This window comes from Alligator sinensis, unplaced genomic scaffold, assembly GCF_000455745.1.
Source record: "Alligator sinensis unplaced genomic scaffold, ASM45574v1 scaffold1004_1, whole genome shotgun sequence".
Lineage (NCBI taxonomy): Eukaryota > Metazoa > Chordata > Crocodylia > Alligatoridae > Alligator > Alligator sinensis.
In genome coordinates this window covers 399,930-423,411 of record NW_005842148.1, presented here as the reverse complement: position 1 = coordinate 423,411, position 23,482 = coordinate 399,930, and the positions used below count along the sequence as shown (strand labels likewise).

General features: G+C 45.4%; 1 long non-coding RNA gene across 1 annotated transcript; it reads right to left on the bottom strand.

Annotated features, from left to right (window-relative positions):
* Positions 1-4,021: 4,021 nt before the first annotated feature.
* Positions 4,022-22,332, bottom strand: LOC112550565. Its single transcript, XR_003094490.1, has 3 exons — positions 22,293-22,332; positions 6,899-7,049; positions 4,022-4,895 (listed from the first exon to the last, which is right to left on the bottom strand). It is a non-coding gene; the product is annotated as an uncharacterized LOC112550565 (long non-coding RNA).
* Positions 22,333-23,482: the final 1,150 nt, after the last annotated feature.

Sequence of the window (23,482 nt, the reverse complement as noted above, 5' to 3'; positions counted from 1 at the left end):
GGATTTGTGCAATTGCAAAAGACAGCCAGAGACTTTCTTGCCCAAATGATCATTTAACAGAAGCTTATAAATGGGGTAGTAAAGCTATGAGTCAGTGAACCTGTGAAGAACTGGAGAAGTTCCAAAAAAATAAGATCGGTGGAGGGCGTGTGCAAGAAATCCAGAATTCTGACTGGAATCCAATCAAAATGCAGAACTGAAAGAAAAAAGATGGTGTTTCAATATCAAACCAGAATGAACTTTGAGAAGGATGGCGACACTCAAAACTTTCAGGCCTAACTTAATACTAACAGTGAACAGGTCACTGTGGAGAACATCTCACCGTGTTTTGAGGGATCTTCCCGTCACTGATAGCCCAATAAACTGAACAGCTAAAAGGGGAAAAGACCTCCAACGACAGCCTGCCTACAGAAGTCCTGTGACATTGCAATGAAAAACTAACACATTTTCCCCTACATGTATGAAACAAAACTGTGATTGACGCCTCATCTTCAGAACAGGAGGTAAGTGGCCTAGTAGTAGTCCCAAGACCAAAGAAAGGACATGAGGTTAATATAAACAAGTACGGCGGTATCTCTCTTCTGTCACTACCATTGAGCAAACAGGATACTGTTAAACAAGACTGAGCTCTTTGTTACGCCTCTGTTAGGATCTACCAAGCTGGGTTTCACATTTTCCCATGTGATCACCCTACCTATGACCATCAGTTTACTGGAGGACAATATACAGGCTGCCTGTCTGTTTGCCCTTGTCATGGATTATGCATTCAGTCAAACTGCTTGATCATTTGATTGCCAAGTAGATTCCTTTTCCATGTCTTACAAAACCAGCTGAATTGTGTTCACCATCGATATCATTCTGTTTGCTTCTTACCTTAATTCTTCACGGAGGTACCTAAACAACTGGATGAAAGCAGCATGCAACATAGGCCCAAGGGTGGACCCAGGTGGGTGGAGCCTCCCTGACACTTGGCACCCCTCCTTTCCCCTCTGTGCTGGTGAGACGTCCCTTCCCCACCTATTCCCCCTCTCAGCCTCTCCACTTACTCCTCTGAGCATAGGAAGCGCTTGGGGAGATCTGTCTACTCCCACCACCACTATCTCAGCTGCTCCAGCACAAGCAGGGATGTTCCCTCTCCCTGCCCCTGCTCCGAGGACGTCAGGTAACACCAGCTGAAGCAGGGAGCAGTAGTGCTGGAGTTCCCCTACCCCCCACCCCCGGATCAGCCAGAGCCAGCAACAGTGGCAAGCAGGAGAGGGGAGGAAACAGGAGGGCAAGGAAGGTGCCCCTGCTCACAGAAGAGGGTGCCAAGAGTAGGGATGAGGGGGGTTTGCCTACTTTCAGGATTTAAAGTCCCCAGCTGCTGTTCCTGTGATCAAAAAAGGGATCACCATGATCCAAAAGGGGGTGCTACCATGTCACTGCACCCCTCTGGATCTGTCCCTGGGTCAGCCTTAAACTGAGCCTGTCCCAAATGCAATCCATGATGAATTTCAAGATGCAATTCGTGATGAATTTCAAGTACTTGGTCTTTGAAACAGGCAACATTGACACTGACTTTCAACACCAAAACAAAATTCCCTGAAACTCTGTTGCCACAAATCCATGCAAAAAAACACAAAAACTGGTGAAGAGAAATAGTTTGCTTTCAATCAAATTAAGTCCCTTCAAAGCCTCTGGTTGGGACATCTTCTTGCCCCAGTCCCAAACAAGGCAGTTATTGATAAAGAAATTGTCTCCAAGCAATACTTTGCCCACTATTCATGTCTGTACACCACACTGGAGCATGGGCAGGTTTAAGCTCAGCTGCTCCAGGAGTTCACAAAGGAAGCCCCAGCCTCACATTGTAAAATGAAGAGGCTCAATGGTTAGGCTACCATCTTCACTTACAACATCTGCCATACTTTGCAGTGCTTGTTCTGTATGCTCCCACGGCCAAAGCGATGAAAAGGACACCCCAAATGACATTCTGAAATTCAGACCACCCTCCCTCTGCAGCAGAAATTTTTGTAGAAAACTATGACCCAAAGTGATGGACCATCATTCAGATGAAGTTGCCAATCAGATAACACTTGTTCATCATGACAATGACAATAGTGAAGAGTGATAAGGTCAATACAGAATATGCTACCAGATGGGAGAGGAGTTGTCTAGGTAAAACCTTTAACCAGACTAGAAACACGCTGCAGTGTCAGAGGACCTTGTAATTTGTAGCAAGCTTTTACAGATGCAAAAGACTTTGTTTCTGAATATGCATCCAAGAGGAATCAGAAAACTTTTTAGAGCCATCTACCGTGACTTAAGTTTTGTGATGTCATAAACATTTGAGAGACTGCTGTTGGTGTCACTGAAGTCATCAAATAAACGGGAGTATAAACTAGCTAACCCTGAACCTCACTCTCTCTCTGACTTTCACAACAGCTTCAATTTAATTAGCACCTTATCACACGGAGACATCTCAAGGCACTTTATTAAAGATGTACAGTTATACAATCTGCAGGGCCAAGGTAACAAATGAAACCATGTAAAAAATTACAAACACAACCCCCAAGAAAAGCTTCCACTTAGATTTATAGAGCAAAACAATGGCAAAGCACAAAATGGGCCAGATCCACAGGTGGTCTGACACCTTCCGAGAGGAGACTTTTCTTTTACAAGTGACATTATATCTTTGTATTTTCACAAATGGGAAACTGAAGTAAATAACTGAGGAAGAAAGCCCAAAAAACAAAGTCTTTTTATGGATGTTTCATAAATCATGTCTTCTGACATTCCATTTATATGCCAATCAGGGGACAAACAGTGAGGGAATATTATACATATGCTGTAAAAATAATTAAAAATCCCTTTAATTACTCTCATTGAATGTCTCGCCTGTGGGTCAAAGAGTAGTATAGTTCAAGTCCCACAGTAGGTAGTAGGATCATACACCATGTTGGAGCAAAAGCATCAGACTAAAGAGGCTGCCTTTAAACATGCCGTCCTTCAGATGAGAAATTAAATAAGGGTCTAATTTGCATTTCTCATGGTTGTCCAGGTGGATGTTAAAGATCCCATGGCTCTCTTCAAACAGCACTGGGGATAACCCCAATGTCTTGGCCAACATTCCCCTACTCAATAAAACAGGTTTTAATGTCCCAAGTTGGGAATCATTGCCAAACACAAAATAGCTGTTATGTTTCTCTAAAGAATTATTAAGTTGCTCTGTGGGATAAATCTTGAAGTCATTTCACCTAAGACTTCCAAACACAGGTAAATACCACGGTTACCAGTACCTAATTCTTTACCTTATAAAATTATCATTTCAGGAAGGCATTCATATTTAGGACAGCATTTAAAATATGCTTCAATTAAGCATTGAAGTCTATGGGAAGTTAACCAAAGCTAATAGAGATTGACAGGGCTTACATACAGACCATTAATGGTAAGCATGCGCTCCAATGCTTGTCTGAATCGCAGCCAGAATGATTAGAGATACCTCGAATAGGATTGCAATAGGATTGATTATCTATAGATTTATTGTCTAGTGTCTATTGACTGACTATCCATCATCTACTGATTATTTGTCTCAACAGTGCTGCAAATCCTTTCCATCATGAAATACATAACTATCAGCAACCAACTTAATTTAAATTGAATTTAATTATTTAATCATTTTATTATTTATGGTGTATCCAGTGGATACAGTAATACAAAATTAGTTTTATAGTATTAAACTTTAATGAACTTTTTAAAAACTTTTTTATAGGGAAACAGAAAGTTCAGTGACACTGAAAACACATTTCAAAAGAAGATTATGAGGCTGCTGCATGATTTAAAACAAGAAAAAAATCAAAACCTCAGGTGCATTCTCAATGCATATTAAAATTATACATTGCAAAATATCTCAAGAAAGAAAGCTTAATCTGATTTTTGTGTAAACAGTCAGTGGCAAATGAGCACACAGTATTGGATGAACTTTCAAGGCAACGGCCAGAGGACATAAAAAAGCAGCAAATGATCTTTTTCTGCATGTGTGTGTGTATGCACATGCGCGTGTGTGTAAATACACACATCATTATATATAGTAAGTAACCTCTCTATAGATTTGTGTGCACACGAGCAAGTGTCTTTCACCAACTCCTGCAAATACATATTTCAATATAGATAATTCAATATACATAAAATTGCACTATACAATTGGGCCAAAGCATATTGTATTTTTGCCTGACCTTCACTGGTCAGGTTCATAGGATAGTTCTTTCAAATCCATGTTTCCCACTCTTAAAATGCTCTCAAAGCTCCTGATAAGAAGCAAAACCTCCTGGTATGCTGATTTACAGAAAAATAACTCCTGGACATCATTTTACATGCTTTCCACATCACCATATTAGATTCTGTTCTCATGGGGAGAGATCTCTCTAAACCTAAAGTGTATTTTAGTTGAGAAAGAGGTACTGGACTGCCAGCTTTTGAAATATCCAGCAAGCTATTTTCGTCATGCCTTGGCATGCAGGGGGAATGGGGACACCAAATTTAAAGAACTTGTCAAAGCTCAGAATAATTTGTAAAGTGAATGGAAAGTGCCCTTGACAGTAAGAAGCTCCATGCCTTGTGTAGTAAAATAAATACTAAGTGGAAATTCCAAATTTCCTCATGGCCCCCTAGTCAGGGATTTCTGGACAGTTCATCCTGCACATCTGCACCACGTTTGCCCCGTCTTCAAATGGCATCACTAATGCCCCACCTTTGAGAGGCTTGAGATCTTTGGAAGAATCTGAACAAGAACTAATTCTCCTCTTCTCATCATCAGTACCAACGCGCCTTGTGCTGAGCAGTCCAGCTACATATTCGTTATTTGTACCATGTAGCACACGAAGTAACTAACCACGACTGGGATCCAACTGTCACAGGCACTGTATGGATGCAAAATAAAAGAAGTGTGAATTTGCAAAGCCCTGATGGTGTTACAGTCTAAACCAGCGGTTCCCAAACTCTGACAGATTACACACCGCCAATTTAAAACAATATAACCTTACATACCACCAGCTGGGTTGTGTGTGGGGGGAGCATAGGGTATGTTGGGGGGTTGTGCATATGTGGGGGGTTGTGAGGGAAGGGTGTGGGTGTGTGAGGTTTGTGGAGTGTGAGGGTGTGGGGACCCCCCGCACTCCTCCCATGGTGCAGCAGCAGGCAGGGGTGCTCAGGACACTCAGGGCACCCAGTGGGGTGCAGCTCCAGCCAGCGCTGCACATCACAATGAGGGGTGCATCCTCCGCTGGGCAGTCTGTATCACTGGCACTCCCCGCACTCACTGGGCATGGGAGGGAAGCCCTGCATGCTGAAGCCAGCTTCATTCCCTGCCCTGCAGGAGAAAGCACCTGGGGCTTCCCTCCCACTCTGCACAGCCCCAGCAGGGAAGGCAGATGGCTCCAGCACACAGGGCTTCCCTCCTGTGCCTGGTGAGCGCGAGAGTTGCACATGCATGCCAGGGAGCACTGGCGATACAGATGGCCCGGCAGAGGCTGAGCCCCTTACTGCGATGTGCAGCACTGGCTGGAGCTGCACCCCGCTGGGCACCTGCACCAGGCACAAGTGCCCCGAGTATCCCTGCCTACCACTGCCGTGTACCACTGACAGGTTGTCTGCATAGCATTGGTGGTACGCGCACCCCAGATTGGGAACTGGTGGTCTAAACAAAGAGCACAGATCACAGAAGCACTACTCACCTCCATATTCAGACAGGAAAATGAAGGCATTGGAAGTTTCTGCCAGAGTGAAAATTTGAACTTATCATCTCCCGAGTCCCAGACAGGCTCATACCTGACTTACAGAGCTGGTAAAACATACAAACTGATCCAAAAAATTTCCCTCAAACTGTTTTTTCTCCTCACATAAAAAAATGATATAATCAGAAAAGTGTTTTTGGCCCTAACCCAAAATATTTTGGGATTTTTCTGTAATAGTTTAGTTTCCAACCTTTAAAAAAAGTCAGGATTTTTTAATGCAACATTTCAACAAAATGAAGAGGATTCCTTTTTTGCTAACATATTTAATAGAAACATAATCTGATTTTCTGAGCAGATCCTCTTAGACTTCCTGGGATCTAATAGGAAATCTGGTTCAGGCCTGAGAGCAACTATAGGATTGTGGCTGTGTCCAGCTCAATCAAGACTTAAAGAAACCAAGTGGTAGATCTTCTGCTATCATCCTGTAAGACATTTTTTTCCACGTTCTAAAACCCTACTTAAAAAAATGCCTTCTGCTTGCTCTTATCCGATGACCTGTAATTTGAGTTTGTCTTTCTATTTCCTTTTCTTGTTAAATCTTTCCTAAGTCAGCAGGTGCTTGATGGGCCATTCAAAATGATGTTTATCGTTTTTGTCATAAGCGTCTGATTTGAAATACTCTGGTAACAATTCATTTAGTTGCTAAAAGACGGCATTGGTTCCAAAAGACTCAGGAGAGAGCAGCCACTTGGGTGGACTACAGAAAAGCCTCTGAAGGAAAGAAAGTGGTAAACACTTGCCAGTCTTTTTAAGCTATAGGTTTTCTCACCAGTGGAAATTAAATCTTATATCTTATGTCTTACAGGGACCATGGAAATGTATTTGTACAACCAACTGAAAATAGAGACACTTGAATTTGACGAAAACACTCACACCTACAGCTAAACAACTAGGACATATTAAAACAATAAATATAACCACCTTGTTTTACATTATTTATCTTGGTTTGAAATGTTACTATTTATTATATGCATTAAAATGGACCTTAAAAGACCCCCAACTAAGATGGAAGACCCGCTGTACTAGACAAAGGACATAGAGAAAAAGGGTTACAAGAAGTCGTTATGGTTTAACTAGACTACAGAGGCAGAAGCAGAGAGCAAGAGGACAAAAAAAGTAAAGTTACTTACCACAAGTCACAAAGTAGCTCAGTGGCAGTACAGTAGAAGCCAGATTATCTCAAATCCCAGTCCAGTACCCAAGGCTTTTTTGGGTGAGCTGCTAGTGCCTTAGCTCTGTGATAATGGTGACACAGGATAGGCGATGGCCACACCCTGGAGCCTGCAAATTGGACAAGAAAAGGAGTGAAGTCTAGTTCAAAGTGACTAGCTTATTGGTAACTGAAACTCTGGTTGTCCTGCTTCTTTATCTGGTTTATGATGGATGGTAAGGATGGTCATCTCTGTCTATCAAGCCTGATTTCTTGTTTTCCATTTCCACCTACTTTAATGGAGTATACACTCATTTACATTCAGTGTCATTTGGAAATTCTGACTACATAATGCCAGTATTACTGCAGAGGGGCAGGACTGGGGTGATATAAAATGGCAGGTAGACTGAACGTAAGACTCTGAGCCTATGCAAGCTGGTGACTCTTCAGAGGATGCACAAGTTTGTGCAAGAGTCCAGAGAAAAAGAATCATAAACCAGCCCGTACCTAGCAAACAAGAAACAGCAGAGTTCCCATGGCCAGCTTACTGGAAGGGAGCCATGCTAAATGAAAAGAGCAAGCAAGCAATTATTTGATGAATCTTACAGAATAGAGACTGTCCAAAATGGTGCTTCATGGCAAGCCTCACAAAGGTGGACATGACTATAGATGTCTATTTTTGCAACCTGAAAGGAGCATTCAGAAAGAATAAGACCCCCAGTAGATTTTCTACCTCTGTGTTGAGATGGAAGACTATTAGAGGAAGGTAAAACACCTCAAAATGCAATCCATTTCCACCTACTTTAATGGAGTATACATTCATTTACAGTCAGTGTCATTTGAAAATTCTGACTACATAATGCCAGTATTACTGCAGATGGGCAGGAAACTCCTTTTATAAGATGAATAGTGCATAACTAATTAGCATTTCACATATTTTTGGCCTTCACTTTAGAAGTATGTAATAACACTATCAACTTCCTAAAGAAGCCAAAGCAGTATTCAAGAGTGAGAATGACTAGCCCCTTTATGGATGACCTTCCCTTATTGGTAACGCATCTCATGATTGCCATTTGTGAAGACTTGGATTCATTCTGTGTCTCACTCAGCAAGTGAAGTTCCCTTTGACCCTTGAATGTATCTGATACCTAATGCCAGCTTTGAGTGGTTATGTTGGTCAGAGAAATGCCACTATACATGCCTTCTTATTCAATCCATCACCACTGAGACTTAACGCGCAGCCCCAATTAGTAAAGTGAATTGATTTCCTTTCCCATGAAAACTTTGGGGTTCCTGAAAGTTTTCATTTGTTAATGCTACCCAGCTTCTCTGTTATTCGTGCAGTTTTCAGAATTCATGTTTTTTCTTTTCTTTAAAATGTTTTTAAGGCCACAAGGGCCAATGTGGTCCCCATTTTCAAGAAGGGGAGGAAGGAGGACCCAGGCAACTATAGGCCAGTCAGTCTCACCTCCCTCCTTGGCAAAGTCTTTGAAAAAATTATTAAGGCTCACATTTGTGAGAGCCCAGCAGGACAAATTATGCTGAGGGGAAACCAGCACGGGTTCGTGGCAGGCAGATCGTGCCTGACCAATCTAGTTTCTTTTTATGACCAGGTTACGAAACGCCTGGACACAGGAGGAGGGGTGGATGTCGTATACTTGGACTTCAGGAAGGCCTTCGATACGGTATCCCACCCCATACTGGTGAACAAGTTAAGAGGCTGTGACTTGGATGACTACGCAGTCTGGTGGGTGGCGAATTGGCTGGAGGGTCGCACCCAGAGAGTCGTGGTGGATGGGTCGGTTTCGACCTGGAAGGGTGTGGGAAGTGGGGTCCCGCAGGGCTCGGTCCTTGGACCGATACTCTTTAATGTCTTCATCAGTGACTTGGACGAGGGAGTGAAATGTACTCTGTCCAAGTTTGCAGATGACACAAAGCTATGGGGAGAAGTGGACACGCCGGAGGGCAGGGAACAGCTGCAAGCAGACCTGGACAGGTTGGACAAGTGGGCAGAAAACAACAGAATGCAGTTCAACAAGGAGAAATGCAAAGTGCTGCACCTAGGGAGGAAAAATGTCCAGCACACCTACAGCCTAGGGAATGACCTGCTGGGTGGCACAGAAGTGGAAAGGGATCTTGGAGCGCTAGTGGACTCCAAGATGAACATGAGTCGGCAGTGTGACGAAGCCATCAAAAAAGCCAATGGCACTTTATCGTGCATCAGCAGATGCATGACGAATAGGTCCAAGGAGGTGATACTTCCCCTCTACTGGGCGCTGGTCAGACCGCAGTTGGAGTACTGCGTGCAATTCTGGGCGCCGCACTTCAAGAGGGATGCGGATAACCTGGAGAGGGTCCAGAGAAGGGCCACTCGAATGGTTAAGGACCTACAGACCAAGCCTTACGAGGAGAGACTAGAGAAACTAGATCTATTCAGCCTCCGCAAGTGAAGGTTGAGAGGCGACCTTGTGGCTGCCTATAAGTTCATCACGGGGGCACAGAAGGGAATTGGAGAGGTTTTATTCACCAAGGCGCCCCCGGGGGTTACAAGAAATAATGGCCACAAGCTAGCAGAGAGCAGATTTAGATTGGACATTAGGAAGAACTTCTTCACAGTTCGAGTGGCCAAGGTCTGGAACGGGCTCCCAAGGGAGGTGGTGCTCTCCCCTACCCTGGGGGTCTTCAAGAGGAGGTTAGATAAGCATCTAGCTGGGGTCATCTAGACCCAGCACTCTTTCCTGCTTATGCAGGGGGTCGGACTCGATGATCTATTGAGGTCCCTTCCGACCCTAGCATCTATGAATCTATGTTTCAAAGTTCAACGTTTAAGCAGAGATCCTAACATTTCTTGGATTATTTTTTGTATTTGTCAGCCCAGAGTCAAAGTTTGGAGGAATGCTGTGTTAGCAAAGGGTTTTTAATACATAGTATTGGGGTTTGGGTTGCATCTGCAGGCAGCAAGTCAGAGAGTCCTTTAATGGTTAGGACGTTGCTTGGGATCAAATTGTATTTGGCTGCCATGAAAAGCACATGACCACAGGAAAATTAAATTAGAGTATTTAGTTGATTTCTGGGGGTGCCCTGGCAGCAAAAAATTACAGTGGGCCCACCAAAGGCTTTGCACTTTTACAATGTTTTGCATGCAAAGGGATGAAACCCAAAAAAAGAATTCTAGATTTTTTAAAATAAAAATAAATGCTGCATCTAGACTTTAAAAGACCAATCAACATTGTTCACACCTAAGCTGCAGGTGTTTGGTGAGAAGGGTCCCCCTTAAGCCATTTAAAAGGTACAGCCAAAAAAAATTAACTCAGCAGCTCAGTCTGCTAAGGTCATTAGTGCCAACTAATCAAACAGATCTCAGTATGGTCAGCACAAGCTCCTTGCAAGGACTTAAACTGATGATGTCACTGCAGCGTTTTTTTCCCTGCTTCCAATTGCCTCTCTGTGATTTACAACACAAATGGAGGAAAATCCAAGCTATAGGGGTCAACTTTACAAAACTAACTCCGTCTTCTGGAGAAGGAGCGGGAGTTTCTTCTGCAGCGCATGCCTATGGACTTTGGAGCTAGTAAGATAATCTTATAGCTAAAGCCCAGAACCAGAAGATCCAAGTTCTATTCCCACTTTTTCCATGAGCTGCCTAGTCAACATTGGACAGGGCCCTAATCTGTCTGTAGTATAAGGATAATAATTCCCTGACTCATAGAGAAGGTAGGAAACGCTAGTCACAACACGTCTACCTTGGGCACTTTGGGGGCATCTTAGATACCCTGTTGCAGTGCAGAGGTATCCATTAATATCCATAAACTCCTTTGGGACCTTTGGAAGATGGAAGATAATAGCTAAAAACCATAAAAAAAACTATTGTTATTGTTCTTACATCAACATACTGTCAGTTAATTTTGAAGCGTTCCAACACAGCTGACAGGAGTGGGTAGAGACAAAAATCAGGTGGGGAAGTTAATATGGCTATAAAAATAAAATAAAACAAGCAAAATGAATAGATTTGAAGCTATGATATAATTAGAGTTGTTCTTATTATCCTTATTACAGTTGCTATCTGTATTCTCTTAGCATCTATTAGTACCTGGACAGGACCCTCTGGTGCAAGGCACTATACAAAGACAATCCCTGTTGCAGGGCTGTGTTGCACAGAACACTTAGCACGTGCTTTAATTAGAGCATAGTAAGAAGTATGAGGACTTACAACTTGTTCTAAGCGGTCGCACAATAATGCTTACTGCAATCTGGACACGGTTGGAGCTGTTTGTGCGGTCAGCAAACAGCAGTTTGTCAGTCTCTGCACCGCCCCAGAGCCAGTGAGGAGCACTAGTATTATCCCTGCGGAACAGTCCCACAGTAGCTCAACACGTTACTTTAAACCATCTGAAAATACCATTATGAAAAGTACTAACTTTGCTATGATAGTATGTTTTACTGCTTGAATGCGTGGTTGCTACCATTTTAAGTGCAGTTAACACATCCCAAGTATAACGTGTGACAAGGCCCTTTGAATACCAGACAAGAGAACATCTAGTCAGATGCCACCTTGATTGACTATAGCTGGACATTTCTTTTCTTGCAGTGAGGATTCAGAAATTAGGAAGTAGCAGATTTCACTGCCCTGTTTCACACCAAGTGGGTCCTTGTTCCCCAAGACATCTTTTGGATTTCACTGGGGATATCAGAGGACTAAAACACCTCTCAAGATACCAGAATCTTGAAAATTAATGACTATATTGTTTTGACTCAAATAACAGAATAGGTTACATGTGATTTTTTTTAAGGCACCGTTATGATCCTTTCTTTGTTTCTGCACGTACTATTGTCTCTGTCCAGATTCATTACAGTAAAGGCATGGAGACTGCAGGTGTTCTGTTGACTTAGGAGTCACCTCCACAAACCTCATCTATGACCACCCAAGGGCATTTTCTGTAGGGAGCCTGAGGATTGTCCCTTGCAAGCTCATCAATGCCATTTCTGAGTCACTAGACTCAACACTGAACTGTGCTGGGCACTCTCTCGCCAGAGGTGCTAACAAGGCCTCCACCACCCATTGGCTCTAGCTGGAGCTCTGAACACTGAGAGGTCAAGTTCAGCAGCTTTTCAAACAGTTAAGAAACTGAGGATAGAAAACAAACGCGCAGGAATGAAAGCTTTTGTAGCCCAGGTATACTCGGGTATATACTCCCCTTCTCCAATTGAAGGGAATTGTTAGCTGGCAGGTGTGCTGTGGGGTGGGAACTGCAGACCGCTCAGTTTCCCTCTGTCCCTATAGAACCAAGCCAGGACAGTCAGGGGACTTAACTATATATACGTGTATTTACATTCACTTTTCACAAGGAAAAGAAACATGGGTATAAACATATGTACAATATATATATATATTGCACATAACTGAACAAATAACATAAACAGTACCCCATGGGTGAATGCTATAAAACCATACACCAGTGCTCCAGATACAGGTACATATCTGATCTAAAACAAATAAACCCCAAAATAAGCATAGATAGCCAACAGATAAACTCTAGATAAATATGGGTGAACAATAAACAAGACCAAAAAAATACAAATAAGCAACGGGTGAAATAATAGCAACAGGGGGTCCCAGCAGAGCCCTACTCCTCTACTAATTTACAAACATGAGAGGTCACAAAATATAAGGCATAACATCACACTACTTATGGCGCAAGAACCTCAAAAATAAACTTAATCCCAAGGGGAAACCCCAATGCCCTTGGGCTTTTTTCCAAGCCCTTCAAGGACGCTGGTAATTTCAGGGGGGCCCTCCCAGTGGGACCTTCATTTTCAGGAGCCCTTAACTAACCAGGGGGGACTTGCCCTCCCCTGTGGGAATCCTTTTTTCCCTGCAACTCACGGCTCCCAGGCCTAGAGAGTGGCCCTCGTCCTCTGCACCAACCTGCTCTCTCGCCTGTGGTGGGCTTCGGGAGGGGCGGGGGGGGTCGCTGTCCCCTGGAACAGGGCTCCGCTATTCAGGGCTTCTGGGGCCCCTGGCTCAGCCCTGTCTGCTGGATCAGTAGCTCAAGCACCGTCTGGCTCCCTGGACTCAATCTTTTGGTTGGAGGCCTGAGCCGCCTCGTGCAGCACCGGGGCCTGGTCCACTCCCAGACCCTCCGTGCAGCGCATCCTGCACCAAACTCCCAGCCTCATGCCAGGGGTTAAGGACCTGAGCCACCCAAGTGCTCCAAACATCCTGCTCCATGCACCAGTCTGTGCACCATGTCTCTGGCCACACTCCAGAGCCTGCAGACCTGAGCTGCCTCACGCAGCTCCCAGGGTCTGGATGCCGTGCTGCGCGCTGAGAGCCTCGCCACTGGAGCCATCTGCCATTACCCGCCGATGGAAGTCTTTGGGGGCACCTCTGGACTATTGCTTCACCCTGCTGAGCAGCTGTCCTCAGCTCTTCTAAGCCCCGCACTTCTCTATTCTCTGTCCCAGATGTGTTCTCCTCGTGCTGGGCATGCAGCTCCTTTTATATGCTCCAGGGCTCCGCCCCTGAAGTCTTCAGGACCTGACAGTGTTGCAGTCTTCAATCAGGTCTGGGAGGGGAGCTCCTCTCCCCGTCTCCTCAGGAAAGGGGCATGCCTTAACTCCTCTTGCTGCCTCTTGATTGGTGGATGGGCTCCACCAATCAAAGCAGCAAAATCTCAAGCCTGGGACTCAACCCAAGCTCCAAAAGGCAAGCCTGCTACATTTTGAAGGAATCTCCTGAGCCATCAAGTCAAGATCCCTGTGTAAGAAACCTTTGCCTAAAAGGATCCATCTTCTTCTACCTGAGATGCAAACACGCTGGGTTTCTAGAAACTAAGAGAGGCCACAGAAATGCCAGTGAAAGCATCTATGATGCTGTGTGTTGCAGCAACTCATTAAGCAATTAAAACACAAAAAGGAAGTAGGGTTTGAAAGTACCATTAGTTATCATTCCTCTGTTACTCAAAAAATTAAATGTTCCCATTAACTATAGATAATTCAGTTAAAGTAAAGTATAGATAGAATCCTCAGGCAAAATTGAGAATCATCTCCATGGAAGTATGAAAAGAGATGACTCTGGATCTGGTTCATCTGTAATTGTACCTACCCCCACACACTTGGGCTAGAGACAGACGTTTCACACGAACCAGTATGAGTGATCAAAAACTGGTTTAAACCTGTAACAGAACAGATGTTCAATGCACAGAAACCAGTTTGAACATGGCTGAAACTGGTTTGAGATAAATCTGGTTGAATGTAGTATCAGACTTAACTGATTTGGGTCAAACTGGTTTATGCAATGTCTGTCCCAGACCCCTTCCTGGTTTAACTTAAACCAGAGTCTCCCAGCATCCCAGATCCTTTGCAGCCCCAGGTGGGGCTCTCTGCTCCAGAGCAGGGCTGGCCTCTGCACTCTAGGTGGAGCTCTGATGGAGACTGCAGGCACAGCAGCATCTGCCTGGCTTCTTCCTGCCTCCCTCCCCTCCACCCCACTACCAGGGATTCCCCCCTCCCCTTTCCCACAGCATGGACCATAGCCAGCATATGGTATGCTAGCTAATGCTGAAAGGTGGCCATGTAAGGCAGACAGGACAAAGGTATACAGGACAGTGTCTAGTTAGGGCTTTTTGGAGCTAATCAACAGGTAGCTGGTAATGCTACTTTCCTTGGAAAAAGCTGTTTAAGAAAAGTTTGAACTAAAGTGAGAGACTTTTATTTTCTTGATGGGGTGCTAAATGCTCTGTTATCAACTCCCTGCTGGCTCCCTTGCTGATCAAGAGGGGTGGGGGGAACCCCTCCCTAATCAGAGCATCCTGCTGGGGTCTGGTCATAACCCCCCTCCCTCAGCTCAGCACTGTAGAAGGAAAGGGAGGGCTGGTCTAGTGTCCCCAGCTTCTAGCCTGAGCCACTGCAGCAATGTGACTGCATTTTTTCAGTCCAGAAGGAATGTCTGTACAGTTGCAAACCAGTTCAGCCTAGCCAGGTTAGACTAACCTGCAAAGATTGAATCAATTCAGGCTCAGGCTTTTTGACTATCTGTTCCTAGCCAAGATCAATACTATAACAGTTACTACCAGTAGTTTCCCATAAAAGTTCATGATTACAATAGAGGTATGTAGCATAGTACTGTACACATCAGTAGGAGAATCAGCTCAGGCTACCCACAACTTTGTATGATTAGTTAAATAACAGCAACCCTACTGACCCTGAAGCAAAAGGCTCTCTAAGTCATGGATAACTTGTTTCCTATCATAATAGGGGGGGGGGGTCGCTGTCCCCTGGAACAGGGCTCCGCTATTCAGGGCTTCTGGGGCCCCTGGCTCAGCCCTGTCTGCTGGATCAGTAGCTCAAGCACCGTCTGGCTCCCTGGACTCAATCTTTTGGTTGGAGGCCTGAGCCGCCTCGTGCAGCACCGGGGCCTGGTCCACTCCCAGACCCTCCGTGCAGCGCATCCTGCACCAAACTCCCAGCCTCATGCCAGGGGTTAAGGACCTGAGCCACCCAAGTGCTCCAAACATCCTGCTCCATGCACCAGTCTGTGCACCATGTCTCTGGCCACACACCAGAGCCTGCAGACCTGAGCTGCCTCACGCAGCTCCCAGGGTCTGGATGCCGTGCTGCGCGCTGAGAGCCTCGCCACTGGAGCCATCTGCCATTACCCGCCGATGGAAGTCTTTGGGGGCACCTCTGGACTATTGCTTCACCCTGCTGAGCAGCTGTCCTCAGCTCTTCTAAGCCCCGCACTTCTCTATTCTCTGTCCCAGATGTGTTCTCCTCGTGCTGGGCATGCAGCTCCTTTTATATGCTCCAGGGCTCCGCCCCTGAAGTCTTCAGGACCTGACAGTGTTGCAGTCTTCAATCAGGTCTGGGAGGGGAGCTCCTCTCCCCGTCTCCTCAGGAAAGGGGCATGCCTTAACTCCTCTTGCTGCCTCTTGATTGGTGGATGGGCTCCACCAATCAAAGCAGCAAAATCTCAAGCCTGGGACTCAACCCAAGCTCCAAAAGGCAAGCCTGCTACATTTTGAAGGAATCTCCTGAGCCATCAAGTCAAGATCCCTGTGTAAGAAACCTTTGCCTAAAAGGATCCATCTTCTTCTACCTGAGATGCAAACACGCTGGGTTTCTAGAAACTAAGAGAGGCCACAGAAATGCCAGTGAAAGCATCTATGATGCTGTGTGTTGCAGCAACTCATTAAGCAATTAAAACACAAAAAGGAAGTAGGGTTTGAAAGTACCATTAGTTATCATTCCTCTGTTACTCAAAAAATTAAATGTTCCCATTAACTATAGATAATTCAGTTAAAGTAAAGTATAGATAGAATCCTCAGGCAAAATTGAGAATCATCTCCATGGAAGTATGAAAAGAGATGACTCTGGATCTGGTTCATCTGTAATTGTACCTACCCCCACACACTTGGGCTAGAGACAGACGTTTCACACGAACCAGTATGAGTGATCAAAAACTGGTTTAAACCTGTAACAGAACAGATGTTCAATGCACAGAAACCAGTTTGAACATGGCTGAAACTGGTTTGAGATAAATCTGGTTGAATGTAGTATCAGACTTAACTGATTTGGGTCAAACTGGTTTATGCAATGTCTGTCCCAGACCCCTTCCTGGTTTAACTTAAACCAGAGTCTCCCAGCATCCCAGATCCTTTGCAGCCCCAGGTGGGGCTCTCTGCTCCAGAGCAGGGCTGGCCTCTGCACTCTAGGTGGAGCTCTGATGGAGACTGCAGGCACAGCAGCATCTGCCTGGCTTCTTCCTGCCTCCCTCCCCTCCACCCCACTACCAGGGATTCCCCCCTCCCCTTTCCCACAGCATGGACCATAGCCAGCATATGGTATGCTAGCTAATGCTGAAAGGTGGCCATGTAAGGCAGACAGGACAAAGGTATACAGGACAGTGTCTAGTTAGGGCTTTTTGGAGCTAATCAACAGGTAGCTGGTAATGCTACTTTCCTTGGAAAAAGCTGTTTAAGAAAAGTTTGAACTAAAGTGAGAGACTTTTATTTTCTTGATGGGGTGCTAAATGCTCTGTTATCAACTCCCTGCTGGCTCCCTTGCTGATCAAGAGGGGTGGGGGGAACCCCTCCCTAATCAGAGCATCCTGCTGGGGTCTGGTCATAACCCCCCTCCCTCAGCTCAGCACTGTAGAAGGAAAGGGAGGGCTGGTCTAGTGTCCCCAGCTTCTAGCCTGAGCCACTGCAGCAATGTGACTGCATTTTTTCAGTCCAGAAGGAATGTCTGTACAGTTGCAAACCAGTTCAGCCTAGCCAGGTTAGACTAACCTGCAAAGATTGAATCAATTCAGGCTCAGGCTTTTTGACTATCTGTTCCTAGCCAAGATCAATACTATAACAGTTACTACCAGTAGTTTCCCATAAAAGTTCATGATTACAATAGAGGTATGTAGCATAGTACTGTACACATCAGTAGGAGAATCAGCTCAGGCTACCCACAACTTTGTATGATTAGTTAAATAACAGCAACCCTACTGACCCTGAAGCAAAAGGCTCTCTAAGTCATGGATAACTTGTTTCCTATCATAATAGGCTAGTTAATGTTAAAAATAATAATGCAGAAATGTGTCAATGTACTCAGATTTTTAGCAGTTCTTGGGCATGGTAAATGTTTAAGGATTCAAAATATTTATGTTGTAGGCACTTTGAGGTCCAGTTGTATGGTGGGGTGGAAAGGAACATGGTCATTATGTATGTAATTCCCCTTAATTACAATAGAAATAAGAAATGTACAGCTGATTTTCTGTGTAGTCTTTTGAGCTGAAAAATGCACAGTATTAGAATGATGTGCAGAGACTGTTCAGTGTAGACCGGGGCGGGCAAAATATAGCCCATGGGCTGAATCTGGCCCACCAAGGCATTATGTGCGACCCATAGCGGGTCCCTCAGTCCCACCCAGCCAAAACTCAAATGGCCAGTCCCACCACCCCCAGATGCCGCGGGTATAAGGCACTGCAGCAGCTGGACTCCACTTCCCAGCAGCCCTTCCATCCAGCTGCCACAGGGTCTGGCTGCCAATGCTAGACCCAGCAGCCAGACCCACCTACCCTGCACCTACCACTGGGGCCAGGACCCACACAAGCAGGGTGCTCGGCTGGGCATCCAGAAGCAAGACAGGTGGGTGGAGATGGAGAAGTCCCAGCATCTTGGGCCAGTGACAGCATGAAGCCAAGCTGTGATCCGCTATCCACACATCCCTACAACAGGCATGGATTCCACAAACAAGGGCATTAAGGGATCAGGTCATGGCTGTGTTCCAGCTTTGGCCCTGTGCTGTCACCACCCCATGCCCCCAATACATGATCCTGGCCTTGCCTGCCCATCCCACTCCTGGACACTGCTCCCTGCCTGCCTGCAACCCCATCCCACATAGTGAGTTTTGGCCAGTTGTTGCAGTGGGGAGGAAGGAGTGTGCTGACCCAGCCTGTAATAGCTTTGCCAATCTCCCTATGTGGCCCATGGGTCTAAACAATTGCCCACCCCTGATGTACACAATGGTGAAAAAAACCTATGGGAACAACATAGGCTACTAATAGGACTGGCTTTGAGGACCAGAAGACAGAATTTATCCTACATCTTGTGCCTGAGGTCCTGCTTTTGATGGTGACCAAAACCTCAAGCTTCAGAAACATGTGAAAAAAAGAAATACCCATCATGTACATAGCAAATTGCTATGGAAGGCACATAGGGGGAAAGACAGGCCCGAGAAGCAAAGCCCAGGTACAGATCTGAACATCTTAAAAATGAAGGAGTTTTGGGGTTCAGAGTTTTTGTTCAGTTTGTATCAAGAAGGGAGCTGGCTTTGAGAGTTGGCTACAGACATGAATAGCCATAAAGATCGCAGAAAGGGTTAGCAGAGACAGAGGCCCATATCAGGGTTTCCAGCTCCTGGACCCGTGCACTCTGCTCCAAAACTCTGCTTTCATTTAAGAAAAAAATGCCTCCAACCTTTATGGTTGTGAAAAAAAGCTTGAATATGTGACCCACCTATAATCAGTGCAGTGATTTCAGCCTGAGTCTGCAAAGTCTGAAACAGAATTTCTAACCAATGTGAATGGCACTTGCTGCTGGCATCCGCTACTCTGGAGCAGTCTTGGTGATGCTACCTTGTCATGGCTCTGATAGAGAGGTGTGCGCCCCTACACATGTTCAGAGACTGCTGTTCACAAGGGTGGTAGCTGAGGTCTCCCTCCACTTAGCTAAAACCCATGCTACTTGATGGCATGAAGTAGTATCCTGGTAGTGAGAAGATCAAGAAGGCAGACTGAATGATCATAATGGCCCCTTTCTTTTTTGAAAATCTAGGACTCTTAAGCTGCTCAAAGTGGGATGGTGACAGCACTGCCTTTAGACAGGAAGGTGGCGGCTCCTCCAGGGGTGTGGGTGAGGCAACAACTCAGGGACTCCTATGAGATATTGTGGTTTCAGCCCTGGATGGCCCGATTCTGGGCTGAGGCAACATGCATAGATCTCTAGGCCCACTTTTATGCATCTCAGGTCCTAAGGCTTGGTATTTGGGTAACCCTTATCCTTTCATGAATAATGAACACAAACCATTGTTAGGGATCATTACATGATTTGGAGACTGATATTCAACAGGGCTGTGCAAACTTTCGCCGGTTGTTTCGATTCGACACTGTTTCAACTAATTTCGAGCTCGAAACAGTGAGATTGAATTGAAATGAAGGGCTTCGAAACAGCCTCGAAACAAAACGAGGCTAGTCGAAATGTTTTGAAACTTTTGAAATGTTTCGAGTTTCAAAGCCAGCAGTGAGAGACAGGGGAGAACCAGAGCTGTGCTCCCAGCACCAGCTGGGAGGGCAGCCCTGGCTCTCCCCGTCTCCCGCTACTGGAAGCTGATAACTGAGCCTGGGGTCAGTTCCCCACCCCAGCACTGTGATCCAGTGGGGTGGTGCTGCGATCCAGCCGGGGGGGTGCAGAGAGTCAGTCCAACTGGGCTAACTTCCACCCCCCTGCACTGCTATCAGGTGTGGGGTAGAGAGTCAGCCCAACTGGGCTCACTCCCCTGCTCTGCACTGCGATCGGGCGTGGAGCAGAGGTTCAGCCCAACTGGGATCACTCCCCCCAACCCACGCTACGATCGGGTGCGGAGGTGGAGAGTGAGCCCAACTAGGCTCACTCCCCTCCTGTGCTGTGATTGGGAGTCCAGTTGGGCTGACTCTCTGCCCCCTCACCTGATCGCAGCACGGAGGAGGGGGCAAACCCAGCTGGGCTGAATTCCTTCCCCCACACCCCATTGCAGCGTGGAGGCGGGGAGTGAACCCAGCTGGGCTGACTCTCTTTCCCCACACCCGCCTGCAGTGCAGAGGGGGGAGTTGATCCCAGTTGAGCTGACTCTCTGCCCCACACCCGATCGCAGTGTGGAGGGGTGGGAGTGAGCCCAGCTGGGCTGACTCTCTGCTCCCCACTGCCTGATCTAGCAGTGGGGATGGGAAGTCAACTCAGCTGGGCTCACTTCCCACCCCTGGCGAAACGTCGAAACAGCATCAAAACAGCCTTTCAGTTTTGACAGAACGGAACAGCGGTTTCAAATCGAAATGAAATTCGGAATGGAACACTGTTCCTTCAAACCAGCGAAACTGAAGGTGAAACAGAACGGTGCCGTTTTGCACAGCCCTTGTATTCAACTCCAGTTGCAGCATTTGACTCTGCAGCCTCCAGTGACAGACCATTCCTGTCCTGTGAGAGAAAGCACTGACTTCTTTTGCCCCAAATTCTTTGACTGATCCCGTTTAAATGGGTAGCCTAAAAAATAAACACAGGACATGCCGGTGCGTAACTTCACATAATACACTATCATGTGACAAGCAAAGGAAGTTTGAGGGGGAAACTGTTTCCACATGGGTAGGTGCAAGGCTGAAATAAGGTCATCCATGGGCTCTGGCACACCTATGTGGAGTTCCCAGTGGTCCTGCCTCCATGCCATGGGCTCATTCAGTCACCTTAGCCCTGCCATGGCCTTGCCCTTCCTAAGAATAGCAGACGATTTCAGAGACAGGGTGAATGAAGCAGTTCCACTTAATAATCAGCAGTTAATAAATAATAACTAAAAAACACAGCCTCCACCTGCTCATGTGTAACACAAGTATTAACAATGCAGCACATCCAAACCCCAAGAAATTCCAGACCCTTGATTGTCATGTCTATATGAAAAATTGGCCCACACTGCACATCATTCATATTAAGGATAAAGATTCATTTCCAAAAGATTGTCAAGAGATGAGCACAAGGTGTTACATTTGCCCTGCAGGTACCCAGCTGAGCTGGAATTTATTCCTATCCATCTGCCCCGTGCTTTCGCTGCATGTGACAGATAAGGTTGAAAGATTAATGATCAGCTTACCCTTTTCATGGTAGATAATGCTGGTTGAGATCATCTGGTGTGAACAGTATCAGGATGGTAGAAACCTATACCGTATGCACAGACCTATACACACAGCATCTCTCACAAGCCTTCCTATGGGACACGATAAGATAACAGCTCTGCTATTGCAAGAGGGGTCAGTCATTCATGTCTCAGAATGAGTCTCATGATGTGAGGTTAATTCTCATAAAGTAGTAAAGCAGCATTAGAAATGGTGCTAAATGAATACTAAAGGCAAAGAGTTGAGGTACAGTTTGGCTGAGGATTTAAATGGTAGACTGTTTAACTAAACTCCCCAAACCCTCCAAAGCTTTCTGGCTCTGTCCTTCTCTATAGGCCCATTCCACTAAACACGCCCCAGTCTCTTCCATCTGCTTTTGCAGATCTGGTGGCGGTACATTCTTCAGATGATCCCTGGCTTTGCCCACTCCAATGGGCGACTCCTCTTAGTGACATGGATATACAGTTGCTTCTTAGATGAGTTAAAAAGTCCTATTTGAGAGGAAGTCACATGCTTCCCTGGCAGATCTGAAAGAAATGGCTGTCTTGGAGACCAAGAGTGTTAGACAAGAGCATTAGTATTAGGGGTAGGGTTAAAGCCAGCAAACCCTTCCTTTAGCCGTGTTTCTGCTGCTCCATTTGAATCTCACATTACTCCAAGGCCCCCTGTCCGCTGCGTCTTGGTTGCTATATGTGCCTCAAAAGTGAAGTCAAACTCCTAAGCTCAGATCAGGAGCTCTCTGCCATTCAAAATCAGGACACGCTCCCAAGTCGTGTCTCAGTAGGATATACCACAAAACCTGGTTCTCATACAAGCGTTCCCTCCATAACGAAGTGACATAAAAGCCTCTATCTTAAACCGACAGGGTCCCCACTACTATAGTATTGGAGCATCCTCTCACACTGCTGAGGATTATTATACCCATTTTAAGGAGAAGGAACTAAAGGAAACAGCTTAAATTACTTACCCAAAGTCATGCAGGAAGTCAAGAAAAGAGCACTTGAACCCAGATCTGCTGCGTCCCAGACTCTTAACCACCGGGCCTCCTGGATAACAGCATCCAAAGGGCTAAAATAAAGGCACAGAGTTCAGGTTACTTTGTGGATGTAACTTATTATGAATTTTAACTTTGTGTCCTATAGCTGGTAGTCTTACATCAGTACATTTTCTCTATGATCAAGGTCCTTAGATGCCAGGAGTAGAGCACACAAGGGAAATTTCAAGCTGAGAAATACTGCTCCTTCCTGTTGGTGCACAAGGAAAAGACCGCATGGTTCACTTGGAAAACCTGCTCTGGGCCATGAAAGACCTCGTTTTCACTTTGATGATGTGAAGGTTTTTTTGCACATGTACAGAAAGAGTAGCCATCAGATGAGAACTCTTTTAAATGAATTATATTCACTGTATGGCTATTTGTTGGCAGACACAATATTGAAAACAGAATTAACTTAAGCAATAATGGGTTGTGTTTTAGCCAAGTATAGTCTACTGAATGTGATGACTTAAATGAGCCATTTGATTTTTTTTCTACACAGTTCAGGAGAAAACAAGTGGATGAACTCATGAATGAAAAGCCAGATTGTCATCATAATCTCTAAATCTGCACATCCAAAATTGCAGATCCAGATATTTGACATGCAATTTTGGCGGCTCACAAATTGATTTGTATGGAGCTGAATCACTTAAAAAATTACAGCTAAGTCAAACAAACCTGTCATGTAGAAATGGCCACAGAAATATTTGTGATCCCCCATGAAAACTGTAGCATCTTTCTCTGTATGTCTCTCTTGCTCTATTTAGCTTCTAATCAAACAAATAGATGGAATTTGAGGAATGAGAATGGCCGTTCCTCAGCATCACAGCACCATGCACGTGTTCTCTGTAAGCACCTTCATAGGTACGAGATGCAAAATTTAAAGGCAAGAACAAGTAACAGAGACTGGTTAAATAAAAGAATCCCATGCAGTGTATTTATTATGAGTTTTCAAAAGCAAATTGCCACAATAAAGCTCAGACTCTCTCCTCCTGTGCTGTTCCCATACATAACTTCCGGCTTTTTTACTTACTGCTTGAGGAGACAATACACGCCAAGGTTACCTTAATCTAGTTGCCGCACATTTACGCCCATCCTTTGCACAATATTCATTTCAAAAGCCT